At 41.5% G+C, this 13,510-nt stretch overlaps 1 long non-coding RNA gene across 1 annotated transcript; it reads right to left on the reverse strand.

Annotated features, from left to right (window-relative positions):
* Window positions 1–2,382: 2,382 nt before the first annotated feature.
* On the reverse strand, window positions 2,383–8,137 carry LOC115339456. Its single transcript, XR_003922724.2, has 3 exons — window positions 8,022–8,137; window positions 7,757–7,932; window positions 2,383–3,238 (listed from the first exon to the last, which is right to left on the reverse strand). It is a non-coding gene; the product is annotated as an uncharacterized LOC115339456 (long non-coding RNA).
* Window positions 8,138–13,510: the final 5,373 nt, after the last annotated feature.

Below are 13,510 nucleotides of genomic sequence, written 5' to 3' on the forward strand. Positions count from 1 at the left end.
AAGAAACCATATTTTTCTTAGTAAGAAAAAAAAAGATGGTAGGGTCTCCTGTGCAAGAATCAGGGCTCTCTTTTATGAAGATAGAGTGCGAACTGCATAGGAGAAGGACTTAAAGAGATCTTTGGAGGTGGCTGGCTGAGATTCTGTTGTATCGATCATTTAGCACCACTAGGCCTTAATTGCATGGTTAATGGCATGCTACAGAATTAAATTCTTCACAGAAGTTTCTTTTTTCTTTGTGATTTAAATAAAAATGCATAAAAATATATATATCTTCTTCCCCAGAGACAACTACAGTATCCCTGGCAATAGGAATTAATGAAAGATGCTGCAATCCTTGAAATCAATGTAGTTACATTGATTTATACTGGTGTAGGAACTGACCTTTGAGTTCAAAACAAATCTAATGATGTTAGAAGGGAAAAAAACCCACCCTAATAAATATACATAAGACAAAATTATCAGAAGTGTCTACATGAATTAGCATAAAATCAGACTCAATTATTTTTCTATACTACAAAATTTTAAAAAGAAGTGTCTATTCTTCATCAGGTGAGAGACACCTGGAGGGGATGACTGGCACAGCTAAAACCCCAGCAGTTGGGGCAACTATGTAAGAAGGAAATAAGAAAATACTCAAGCCTTTGCCCAGTCCAGTGTGGAACCAGCCTCTCTGTATTCCCATGTAATTCCCAGTAATTATTTGTACAAAATGAAAGCTCTCTGAAGGGAAGAGCTACACCCAACCATTCTCTGGCACAGCTGACAGCCTGGTGGGGAAGGCGCTCAGTGAGGGTATTCAGGAGCAGCAGGGTCCCAGGAGCTGATTATCTTCTGCATTCAGGGTATTTCTTACACAGTTTCTGATAGCTCTCGAAGACTTGTAGAGAATTCGGAGAAAGAGAGCAACAACTAGCTCCATGTTGTTCATTGCATGGATGCAATCAGTGGTATTATACCTGAAAAGTGACTGGTGAGTATCTGCTAAAGAAATGGTGAAATGATACTCCCATGGTGTTTCCTTAAAGTCTCTGCTGAGGTGTTGTTTTTTTTTTCCTTTAAGTGCTCTTTTTCATTGTCAGCTTACAACGTACTTTCTGCAAAAGTGCCCAGGAATAGGACTTGGTACAAGTTTTTTGTAGCTGTTGAGGGCCTGGCTGTGGGTGTTCAGTCTCCTATCATTACCCATGTATTCACTTCATTCCAGTCCCAGAAATGGGAATTATATACAGTCAAATCAACTTGACTGTTACCAGGCTTTCACTTTTTATATATATTAAAAAGACTTCCCATAGCTGCTTCTCCATTCCATGATATTAAGGGAATCAGCCAAAGAATCAGCCGAGAATGCACTGATAATGCAATTACTACTAGATTGATGTTTTTAAATGTACTGTTGTTGACAAAAAGCCCTCAGAAACCTGAAATGTTAATCTGTTTTTCTTTTGCAAATTGAGTACTGCCTGCTGTGTACATCCTTTTATTACTGTAGGGCTGCTCATAAGCTCCAGGCTGCTGGCATTTATTTATTAAAAAAGAAAAAGTATTAAGAAACAGCACTGAAACATTTTTCAGTTGGATTCCAAAACAACAATAATTGGCAGATAGGGGGAAAAAAAAAAATCCAAAATTTTGGCCGAAGAGTATTGACAGATGAGAACAGAAGGAGCAGTGTCCGTATCCCCAGGGACGCAGAGTCAACGAAACAAAGCTGACTTTCACAACTAGTTGTCTAGACAATCAAGAGGCTTTTTACAGATTGATGCTTATGTTTAATAAAGAGGCCAAACTGCTTGAGTCTGCATGAAGCTGTAGGAAATAAAAAGCAAAATTCCACAGAGTGGTGCAAGAGCAGTATAATATAATTGCAGGGGTTTCAGAACACAATCTTTATGAAAATGGGCAGCTTTCCTAGCCAAAAGACACCTTCTGGTGTCATTTATCAACAGCTGCTTTAGAAACCTGAGGTATGCTACAGTGATCATTCATAGGAAGCTCTGCTGTCATTAATGACCAGATTTTTTCCACTTGTTCATTTTGCTCCTTTGAAAACAAGGAGCTGCACTAGAATTCATTTTCTAACTCTAAAGCCTGCGAGTCTACATAGGTGCTTTAACAAGAGCATTGCATAACTATTATTCTTTCTGTAAATACATCTGTAAATACATGTGCAGCACCTATAGTGAAAGTTTCCCCCAGACAGCTTCACCACTGAGTTGGAGGGAGGAAACATCTCTAAGGGAAAAACAAACTGAAATTAAAGTTGCAATCACCATTACATAAAAAGAACTTCAATTCTTAAAAAACAAAAGGAGACATAATCAGCAGCAGTCACTTACTCGTCCTGAGATTTAGGAGTGTTTATTACCCTGCTGAATTCTGCCTCTTTTCCTCTTTGGTTGGGAAAGCGCTTATTTTCTTGAAGGACTGTGTTTTACTACTATGCCTCTTGAATTTCTTTTATTATAGTATTCTTTTATATAGAAAAAAATTTTTGTTTGTTTGCCAAAAAGAGCAGAAATTATTGTCTGCATCATCTGGGTAACTGACCTCCAGTTTTCCGATTCCACCTGCCTTTCACAGAAAGAAACTACCCAAATAAGACACAGGGCCTGAGTGCTGTCTAATGGAATATGCAGCATATGACAAGAGAAAATGCTAGATTGCACTTCGTTAGTATTTATATGTTTTTTGGTATTCTTGGAAAGGACATGCAATTACTGTGCTCTTTCTCCAAGTCCACAGACCAAGGTTTGAAGTAATGCAATCTGTGCTGGAGTCGTAGTACAGCTAGAATGAGCCAAGCTTTCATTACAACTTACAAGAAGTGCCCTGGAAGATCTGTATTTTCACAATTCCTCCAAACAAATCACAGACAAGACAAATAAGAAGAGCTAAAAAGCACATCCGTATATCCATAAACCCCCATTTGGGCAGGAACAAATATGTGCATGGTTTCAAGGGGGTATACTTCATGCCTTCTGCAGTTTAGAGGCATGTGTTTTATTTTATGTACTTCAGTAATTCCTCTGGGTTACTGAGATTTTGAAATCGAAGGCCAAGGTCAGCAAAGGGAGTTGTTGGGGTCTTTGTAGGCAGGAGGTGGAAGGAGGGAGTTTCATTCCCTGCCGACACCAGCAGGATTTGGGAAGAGCCAAGCCAGCCAGCCTGCATACAAAACCCTCCAGGTCTGCTGGACCAGCAGCTTGCTTATGTAGACTCTGGGATTATGGTTCTGCTGCAAAGAGAATAATATTGAAATGAGCACACAGCGTGTTAAAGGTAAAGTACCAGTGAAACTGTGATTTCTGGCTTGAATAAACCTCCCAATAATTTGAATATTTGTTCCACTTTGATTTTTGCTGTTCCAAATTATTTTCCCTTCTTCTCCCCATGTTTCATAACTTGGCAAGTCCTATTTACTGATTAGCCTTTGTCTCTTTCTAAAAAGGAAGGCCAGGGACTTTCTGTCATCTTTTAGGTCAGCTGGCTCACTCGCTATAAACATAGCCTGAAAGCATGGGATGAAATCTGCACACCCAGCCCCATGGGCGCACTTCTGTGGAGTTGGCTGTCTTCAGAAACAAAGACGAACCCTATGTCCAGCTGTATGCAGAATCCGGACTCTGGTTTCCAAATGTTACTCAGTAGCTGAGAACCTTTGGCATGCAAGAGAGACCCTTTTTATACTATCCTGAACATTTAAAAAGCAGTAATAAATAGATTATAGCCTTAGAGGTGTGATTTATTTGTTTTATGAATCACAGAAGAGTCCATAACTCATAAAAGATTAAGGCTGAAGCAAGTTGTATGGCTCTTGCATTACAAGTGGAGATTAATGTCTTATTTCATGAAGCACCATCATTAACTGGTCTACATTACAGTAGTTTAATGTTAGTGACAGAAAGAATTGACTTTTAACATTTTAAAAATATTCTGCATTTTGGTTTGTCTTTGCCAAGGGGATTTCTCCGAGACCTGAGAGATTTTAAACAGAAGAAATCCTATCTCAGTGCTAGCTTTCTTTCATACACCTGCACACCACATTACTATTATGGAGATCCACAAGATCAGCAAGATAATGACAGCTTTCTCCCCACATGTAGATTGCTTCAAGGCATTTGAGACCTTTAGTCAAGCTGAATCACCCTTAGACGACCTTCCTTCGTTAAAGTATCTCAATTTACAGCTCATCTACCATTACAAGAGTGGCTTTTGCTACAAACGCACTGCAAAAAGCTGGAATAGCTCTCCCCATCCACTGTGGCTGCCCGTGTTTCAGACCAGGGTAGCTTTGTTTTACCGTTTTTGGGGCTTCTCCCTTTCCAGGGCCATAATTAGTTAAATCTTGTCTTTCATGGGAATCATCATACTTATTCTTGAACCACAGATTATGTCCGCAAGTGACTTCATCTTTCATTGTAGTGTGTCATATCACAACACTACAGTATTGAATACGATGTAATTTACTAAAATCTATTAAAACACTCCCATTTGAGAATCCATTACAACCTTCCTTGTTGTTATTACCATATCCAAGAATGCCAAAGCAACAGGAGAATTAACTTGATGAACAGTCCTGCAAAATGTGCCGTTACAAGCTGTTTCTAAAACATCTTTCAAGGCATCTCCGTCAGCTCATGGATTCTCTTTGGTTTTCTTTCTTTTCTAGAACTATTTGCTAACCCTTAGTTGTGGTAAGTGATTATTTGCGCTTTCAAACAAACTCCATGAAAAACGTTTTTCAAGTGGAGATCAAAGAGCAAAGGCAAACATAAAAGCAGTCTTATAAAAACTGTGTATTAAAAAACCTAAGCTCCATCCATATGCCAATTACATCCAAACCTCATGGCCCCTTCTCTATGAGGCTTCTTAAAGGTGATAGAAATGTCAGATGAAACAAAAAGGGACACACTATAGAGAAGGAAATTATCATGGAGATGGGAGGTGGCTCTCAGTAACCTTTGACTGAAGAGTTCTGGTTGGAAAGTGCAGCTCCATAGAGCAACACTTGCAGCACAAACCGTGGTCCCCAATTACTACAGTCTGAGCGCTGTAATCATTTCTAATGGTTGCAGGTGCCATTAAACAGAGTTTCCGCAAGCTGGGGGGTAAAATGATGCCCTAAACCTACAAAAGCATGCAAACTCCTCAGTCCCTAGGAGGGATTTGTTCTTAAGAGCTAAGGGCTAGTTTTACTCTCTGAGATCACACATTTCTGAAGCTCAGATCTAAAATGAACTTATGTACTATCCTCCTATGATTTCCCTTAACACCTCTGTACCCAAGTTGTTCAATTTTTTTGACTTCTGCCAGAGATGGGATGGTGAGGCACAAACACAAATATTTCCTCATAGGGCATAGTTACTGATCACTGAAGACCCCAGATAGTCAGGTGTCTGGAGTAATTATATGGTACCAGTGCGCAGTGCACTTAAGCAAACAGCATAAAAGGCTTCAAGAAGTGCAATTATTTTAGATAATTAAGCTTCTTGCACTTGCTGACTAAAGTCGGTCCAGATTGCGCTGCCATCTCCATGCAACCATAGCAACTTCTTCCTTCCATCGTGTCCCAGATTAATGGGAACACCTGGAATCAAAAACCTGAGGCTTGCGAGTAAGGTACATAAAACTTTATTGATCCTTCGCGTATGGCATGGATCCAGTTACACAGCAGTGATTCACTTTCCAAAGCCCTGTCTCAGCAAGGAGCAGTGGTGGGCTCTCCAGAGACCCCTCTCTTCTTTGACTGCTTCGAAGTCCCAATCAAGAATATTTTAAGGAGATGATTACAGGAAATTACACATTCCTTCAAGAGATGTGAGCCTTCATCGCCTGGATTTTAGCACATTAATATTTTTAAAGATAGTTCACAACTAAATATGTTTTTGTCTTGCCTATTGTTTTTACTGGGCCCATTTCAACACTTTAAAACTCTTACATGCCAACAGGGTTCAATGGCAGCAGCCTGTGGGCAATTAAGGTTAAATTTTAGCCTTGGTCATATGTGACTGCTCCTGTAAATGTGGTGAAACACAGTTGGAGCACATATCCCCAGAGAGTAAGTAGGCAATGCTTTAAGGAAGCCATGGAAAGATAAATGGATGCAGAAGAGGCTCTGGAATTTTGCTTGAAATAATTTTTGCTTTGCTTTTAATGATCAAAACCATTCCTCCCACTGAACCACATAAAAAAATAGTATTTGTGTCTGTGCCAAAGGTGGAGCATAGTGTAGACCCACTGAAATAAAAGACAAGTGAAAAATTAATGAGAAACTGGAAACCAGCAGCTCCCACCCTGTGAGCAGTAGTCTTTTATATACTTCTTCCATAGTGAGTATCTCAATGGGGCTAAAATCACAGTAGCTCCTTTGACTTCAAAGGAGATGCACCGGTTGGGAAGTAGAGAAAACAATCTGGAGTGCACTGTACCAAGTCTGCACAACTTGGGAAGAGAAGAGAGCCCCTAATAGAGCAATTCGTCACTCAGGAGAGGAGGGAATATTTTTATTAGAAACCAGTTTTAAGCTAAAAGGAGAAGCATCTACAGGTGATCCAGCTTTGACTGAGGCACTCATCGCTCCAAAGGGGATGCAGCCTGGACCTTTGGCTATAATTTCTAGAGTTAGAAAGACACAGACATGTACAACAAAGAAGACTGAGATATACAAGCATCCTTTCTCTGTAAACCCTTCACTCTGCAAGTTCTGCTCTAGAAGAAATTAGCAGTTTGAGACCGTCCTTTCCCAAAGCCTGCTGACACCCATCTCCATGGGCATCACAGTCCTGCATTATGTCCTAGAAGGGTCTTTTTTCCTCCACAGTAACTGCAAAAACCCCAGTAATTATTACTATCTAACTATGTGATGTTTAAAATACTGGTTTCTCATGCTCTTTTGGGAAACTTTAATGAAATGAATGGAGACACTCTCTCTTCTCATCTGTTTAGCAGTCATGCAACACAGTTTTCCCCAAAAATGAGAATTTATGGGGAGGAGATCACAAATCACTGAAAATATTTATGTATGTTTTTCTGTTGTTATTTATGAGCCAAAAGAAGCTGTCATGCGTGTAACATGGAACCAGAAATCCAAGGGTTTTTCCTGATCTAGTGTCTTTCCCTGTACATTCATATAATAACATTAGTCTTCCATAGCATGTTTAATAAATTCACTCTATAGTTTTGAAATGATGCCTTTGCAACCTAGGGAGTTCATTATCACCTGCTCACTGTAAGTAGCACCTCTCTAAACCCACCATTTCTTAGGAGTTAGATATATAGTGTTTTAATTGCATATCGTTAAATGCTTTACCTATACTGAATATTCTCTGGGAAGTCTATGGGGCCATAATTTCCTCCCCTGTAATTAACTGAGTTCACATGGCAGCACTGGCAAAGTATCTTTTGGAAGGCAGTGAGGTAGCAAGGATCTACATGAGACCCTTCTTTGTGCTGATACCTGAAGTCTGGACTGTCCTGGGTTTGTGAGTATTACGATGACAAAAGTCAGCAGTGTTGTATCGCTCATATCCCTGGCGAAGGAAATTCCTGCTCAGTTCAGATGTTCCTGAGCCCAGCTGAGCTCCTCACCCTAGACTTTCTGTAACCTCACTTTTACTGCATCAGATCTCAACAGACATGCTTCTCTGCCATCACTCAGTGTGTTTTAAAAGGTTCTTAGTTAATAAAACCTCCCAAATTCATCTTGTTTTACAGGAGGAGAAACAAAGTAAGCAATAGGGTTTGAGAGGCTCACCTGTGAGTGACTCGGCATCAAAAAGAGAGAGGAAGGACATGCTGGACAGCCCAGCGCTGTGGGGACCCACCGCCAGCAGCGGTGACTGTGACATTGACAGCCAGCTCTGCTCCAGCACTGAAAAGGTTTCTGCATTTCCCACAGCCTGGTTTGCCATGAGCTCTGTCTCCTGGCTTCTAGGGAAGGAGTTAAGTAGTGCTTTACACAGGTTAGGCCATTTGTGCAGGCTGCTCCCCACCACCCTATTATTTTGGCACTTTCGTACCTGAAGTCACACAAACTCTTGCTGCAGCAGTTCTTGGCACAGTGGACACCTGTAGATTCAGTCTCCTCTGCTGATTTTTATAACACTTGCAGGAGCGGCAGCACCCCTGGAGCCTCTACCCCCCTGCCAAAGTAGATTGAAATTGAGCAATGAGTCCAAAAGTTATTGGGGAGGGGAGGAGGATGTAGACACAGACACACAGACAGTACGATTGCATAAGCCTCGTTCCCATGAGAAACCAGGCTGAAAAACAAACTGTCCTAACATGGATTCTCATAACTCTGCCTAGTAAGTAGGTCATGCCAGGTCTCAAACTCACATAACTTTGCCTTTATCACCAATGGGCTCTCCCCTAGGAGGCAGTCCTGGTTTTGGCAGATTTGACCCCTCGTGTTTCAGCTCACTGAGATATCCTTAAGAAAAAAAAAATCCAGCAAACCCTCTCACAGGTTGATACAATGCAAGGTCAAAACCCACCGCAGTCTTGTACCACAGCAAGATTTATGCAGTGGGGCAGAATCAGGGAGCTAATGAACCAGCAGGCAACAGCTATGACACTGACCCCACCTGCTCCCATTGCTGTAGGAGATCAAAGGGTCTAAAATTAGATTCTAGATCTCTAATGGGTCTCTTCTTCTCTTGAAGTAGGAGAATCTTTCCCATTAACCTCAATGGGAATTACGTGTCTGCCCTAAAAAGAGAATGGACGTTAGGCCTGTTCCCAAGAAATAAAATCTTTGCATGCATGCTGCAGAGATGCATTCTTTAAAATAACCTGTCAAGAAAATATATCAATAAAGGTAGCCTTTCAGTTTGATTCTGAGGCCTCACACTCTTCTCCATGCATTTATCTCCAAGCTTATGAACAGACCGGACCTACTAAGTTTCAGCTATACTTTTTAGGAGAATCCCAGCAGAAAAAACCAGTCTGTTTTCCAAACTCTGCAAACTCCTGGCAATCGTCACTCTTAGGCAAGGACCAGGCATCTGGTAGTCCTGCAAGTCATGACTCCAGTAAGTCTTGCCATTGGAGGAGCCCTGACCCCTCCCAGAGCTGCAATCTCTTTGCCTGTGAAGGGAAACTTCATTTTACATCTCTTTTGTTCCCACATCAGCTCCTGTGCGCAAAAGGGGCTGCTCAGCTGCCTTCCCACTGACCATGTCACAACTGAAAGAGAACTGGAGGCATTATTGTAAAAAAAATTGCACGCTGGTATGTACAATCGGAAAGATTTCTGCAGTGGATCAAAATGTTTTTAAAGCCCTTCCCCATACTTAAGTGGGAATTGCAATGCTAATTGCTGTGTCTTGTGCACAGGCCAAATGTGAGAATGGATGACCCATCCTGGGTTATCCTTTGTGCATCTGCACACTTTGGTAGAGGCTGCAGGCACAGTGCAACTGGACACACAGCTGTTCCAGGGTGCTGAAATCTTCCTGCTTTTGAGTAGTGCCTGCTGGAAATGCTGATATGGGAATATAGCCACACCTCCAAAAGCTGAGCAGCTGTAGGACTTGTGAATGAAGTGGCCATGATGGAAAACAAGAGCAGTCCAAATAAACACAATGAGAAACCCCACTCATTTCAGCAGATACATTTACAGAAAACCTTTTTTTTTTTTTTTTTTTTTTTTAACACAGAGGAACATTCTTTCTCTTTCTTTTCTTTGAAACAAACAAAAACAAAACCAGAAACTTCTCCACTGTCTGTAGTTTACCAGTTGCTTTTTTTTTTTTTTCCTGTGGGAACCCTTAACAAAATACATCCCCTATCAGACTCCAAGTATACACAAGGAAGCCCCAGATTTGTTTGCATCAGACGCGGTGTCAGAAAGCACCATAGTGTCAGATTTATTTCCACCAGCTACTTCTTTGGTCAAGTGTGTACAAAGGCCCTTACTGAGCTGTCACTTAACATTGTTCTTTGTCTCTGTGTATTTATCCCTACAAATTTCAAGGGAGTTGATCATTAAAGTAATCAGGGTTTGGTCAATGGGCTCTTTCTGTATTTTTTCTTCTTTATGCTTGGTGATTATGAAAGGTTGTCACATAAATGTCTGCTCCTCATACAGTCTGCTGTGTTCACTTTCTACATATGCTTTCCATAATGTTCCAGTGATAGGCCACAGCTTCATCCAGTGTAGCTGTCTGAAAATTAAATCTGCAGATTTTTGTTTATAAATTGGACTTGCATCTCAAATTAAAGGGCTAATGGCTTTACAGCTTTGCCCCTTGCAAATCGTTCTGTGAGCACAAACATTGCAGGAGCCAAATACCCCTGCAAAAAGGGACAGGCATAACCACAATAAAAAAAGCGTATTCCTTTTAGTAACAGTTTAAAAAAGCAAAATGTATGCACTGTTGTGCTCACTTTTGATTTCCATACCAAGTTACCTCAGTCACACATGGGGATTTTACAGGTGACATTACCTGTCTCACATGCAGCATTACAAATGGATTTAAACCACTTTGCTAGAAAAAAAGAGGAAGGAACTCAGCTGAGCAGCAAAATAAACATTGCTCTGTAAAGTAAAAAAACCAAAATCCTTCTACAATCTGAGACAAATTGCAAAGGAATTACAAAAAACCCCCCAACCCAGAATCATTTACTGAGATTTAGAAAAAATTAGATTGTTCAAGTTTTACCTGACCATGGAAATAACCAGTGTTCCTTCAGCTGACTCGTTCTCCATAAAACTGTTCTATTTTCTGTCACCTAAATATATCTGGCTCTTTCTGAAAAACTGATGAGGAACCCGGCTCCTTTTTCTTCTCCCAACATGCCTCAGCTTGAAATCATCAGAGCTGTGATGCTCGGCTTCTCTCCTCAGCCGAGAGTGTGAATAGTGAGGATAGGATTTCTCTCACCTAGTTTTAACCACTGAACAAGCGGGTATCAAGTGCAGGCTACCTCTCTACGTGCTTTTTATGACCAGTACAGAGAGAATAGCCCTTTGGAGGTGCCAGTGACTATTGATGAATAATTTAGACTAAACACCTATAAGTAGGTGAGATGAATCCCACCCACAGAGTTTTCTTCTTCCTTGAGGCCAATTAGATATAAATGCTGCTTCACCGTGATCTAGTTTCAAGACTTTGAAACAAGGCTTTCAGTCAAAAATGCAAATTCAGTGAAAACAAGACCTTTTTGTGGGAAAGGGCTGGTTTCTGATTCCTGTCTTAAAAAGATATTTAGAAGAAAACAATAGGTGTGGTTTCTACATTTTCAAAAAGCAAAATTTCCATTTTCTGTTTGAAATGAATCTTGTGTTTGAAATTCACATTAATGTACAGTAATTTAAAAATAAAGGGTCAACATAAAAAAGAAATCGTTCCATTGACCTGGCCTTTCCCCTTATATTTAAATCACAGATCTACAAAGAAATTTCAAATTTTTCCTTTCATCCTGATTTAGATGAGGGGAAAAAAAATAATCAAAACTTCAAACATCTATTTGGGAAACAAAAGCTATTTCCAATACAACTTTAACACTTCATCTACAGCTGAATCACCCCATGCTAAAAGGGGTGAGCTGACTTCACTAGGGTTGGGGGAATCCTGCTGCTACCATTTTTCATTCCTCTTTTGCTGTTCAGTGCCCGACTCCAGCACCAGTCACAGGCACCCCAGTGGGAGGATGGGGTGCTGCTGCAAACGCATCGTCCATAAACACTGTGAGAGGTGCTGGGCACAAACTTGGCTGTGTTTTGCTCATGATCTGAGCCAAAAGGACTTGACCTAGGTCCCATCTGGGAGCCAAGTGAGCAGGTCAGCAAGGTGCAGAGCCCCAGCTCAAACACCTACCTCTCTGCTTGGTCAAACAAACCCTCGGTGCCGAACCGAAAGGCCAACAAACTGTTTAATAAATGCACAAAACCCAGAAGGACGGTTTGCTGTGACTTTTCCTGTGGGTGAGCTTACACTGGGCTGTGTGTGGGAGTTTGGCAAAGCAGCCTCCAGCTTCACCTGGTCAGAGCAGAGCTGCCCCGTTCCTTGCAGACACAGTTTCCATGCCACAAAGTCCCGTAGTGCCCTTTGAGCTCTTGCCACCCCTTAATGCAGTGACATGAAAACCAATATTGAAAAAGAGTTAACATCTCAGCATGAAACTAAGCTGTATGGCATATGCTTTTAACATTAGAAAGAGGAAATGGTTCAGGGAAAAAGATGCAGACCTGGCAAGTTTTTCTTTGTGGGGGAGAAAAAAAGAAGAAGAAAAAACCGTGAAGAGTTTTGTCTTTCTTCAGATGGAGAGGGGACAGAGGAACGGCAGTGCAGGGCTGAGGGTGCAGATTGGTGCCCGAGAACTGTTGCTGCTGATATTGCAGGGTTTAATCTGCAGAGGTAACGGCCCCATTTCTGGCACTGAGTGCAGGCTTGCTTTCCCGGTGACAGCCCTTTCCTATCGCATCCTCCTTCTCTGCTGGCTGCATGGCTGCGAGACGGATTTTGCAGAGCCATGCAAACCAGTGCAAGGAATTGCACGGGCTCCGTGTGATTCAGGAGTGATACTTGGGAGCGTGTAGAGTGGTGCAGACAACAGCTGTGAGATTCGGTGCATTTTTAGATAGTCCCCAGCTCCTGCACCTACGCAGAAATCTCGGCCTTCATTTATTTCAGTAGTTAAGTTAGGAGGTTGTTTTGGCTACAGAGAGGGACTTCAAAATAGTCATTGTGTGGATTCCAAAAACAATAAGCAAATAAGTGGAACCTCTTTTCTTTTCTTTCTTTCTTTCTTTTTTTTTTTTTTTTTAACTGGGGAAAAAAAACTCTGTATTTTTTAAACCAGTCTCAGTATTTTGTGAAATTTGAAAGGCTGGGGCTGATAATCCTTTCACAAGAGTAAGTAAAAAGTCACACAGATCAGCCCTAGAGCACCAAATCTTGTTCTCATTTCTCCAATGGGCCAGCATGGGTGTAGCTGAGAGTAAAAGCAGACCCACAGCAAACGGCTGCTGAGAGAGGAATGGGATATTGAAAACAGCAGGCCACCGCTTAATTGTTTGGCCAGTATCTTTGAGACGAGCATTGTTTGCCCAACAAAGCCACCCGAGCTGCCATCTTGGATTTTCCTTCTGATTTTTAAGCAATGTCATTTGCAGGCCTCCTAATTAATGCCAGGCCAAAAGCCCTGCGGCAAGGCTGACTCACAGTTGGGCGAACGGCGGAGCGAGAGGCTGCCCCATCCAGGCAAAGCCCTTGGATGCTCGAACCCTTTTCTTCTAAAGGCAAATAGTTCGCTGTGAACCATTAGAAGCTTCTGAGTTTGTGGGAGCAGGATAAGGGCTTATGTCTTGTTGCTTCTAAGGGAGATAAATAGATCATGTGGTGATCTGAGAGTTTACTGGGAGTTACTCACGGTCTCTGGTATGTCTTTAATACGGATACAGCTCCTACTTTGGATCCACTTTCCTTCCAGCCCTCTTTTCTTCTCTGCCTCCTGTGTATTTGCTTGCATGTATGCAAACACACATGCACACACACACACA

The sequence above is a fragment of the Aquila chrysaetos genome, chromosome 3, assembly GCF_900496995.4.
Source record: "Aquila chrysaetos chrysaetos chromosome 3, bAquChr1.4, whole genome shotgun sequence".
Lineage (NCBI taxonomy): Eukaryota > Metazoa > Chordata > Aves > Accipitriformes > Accipitridae > Aquila > Aquila chrysaetos.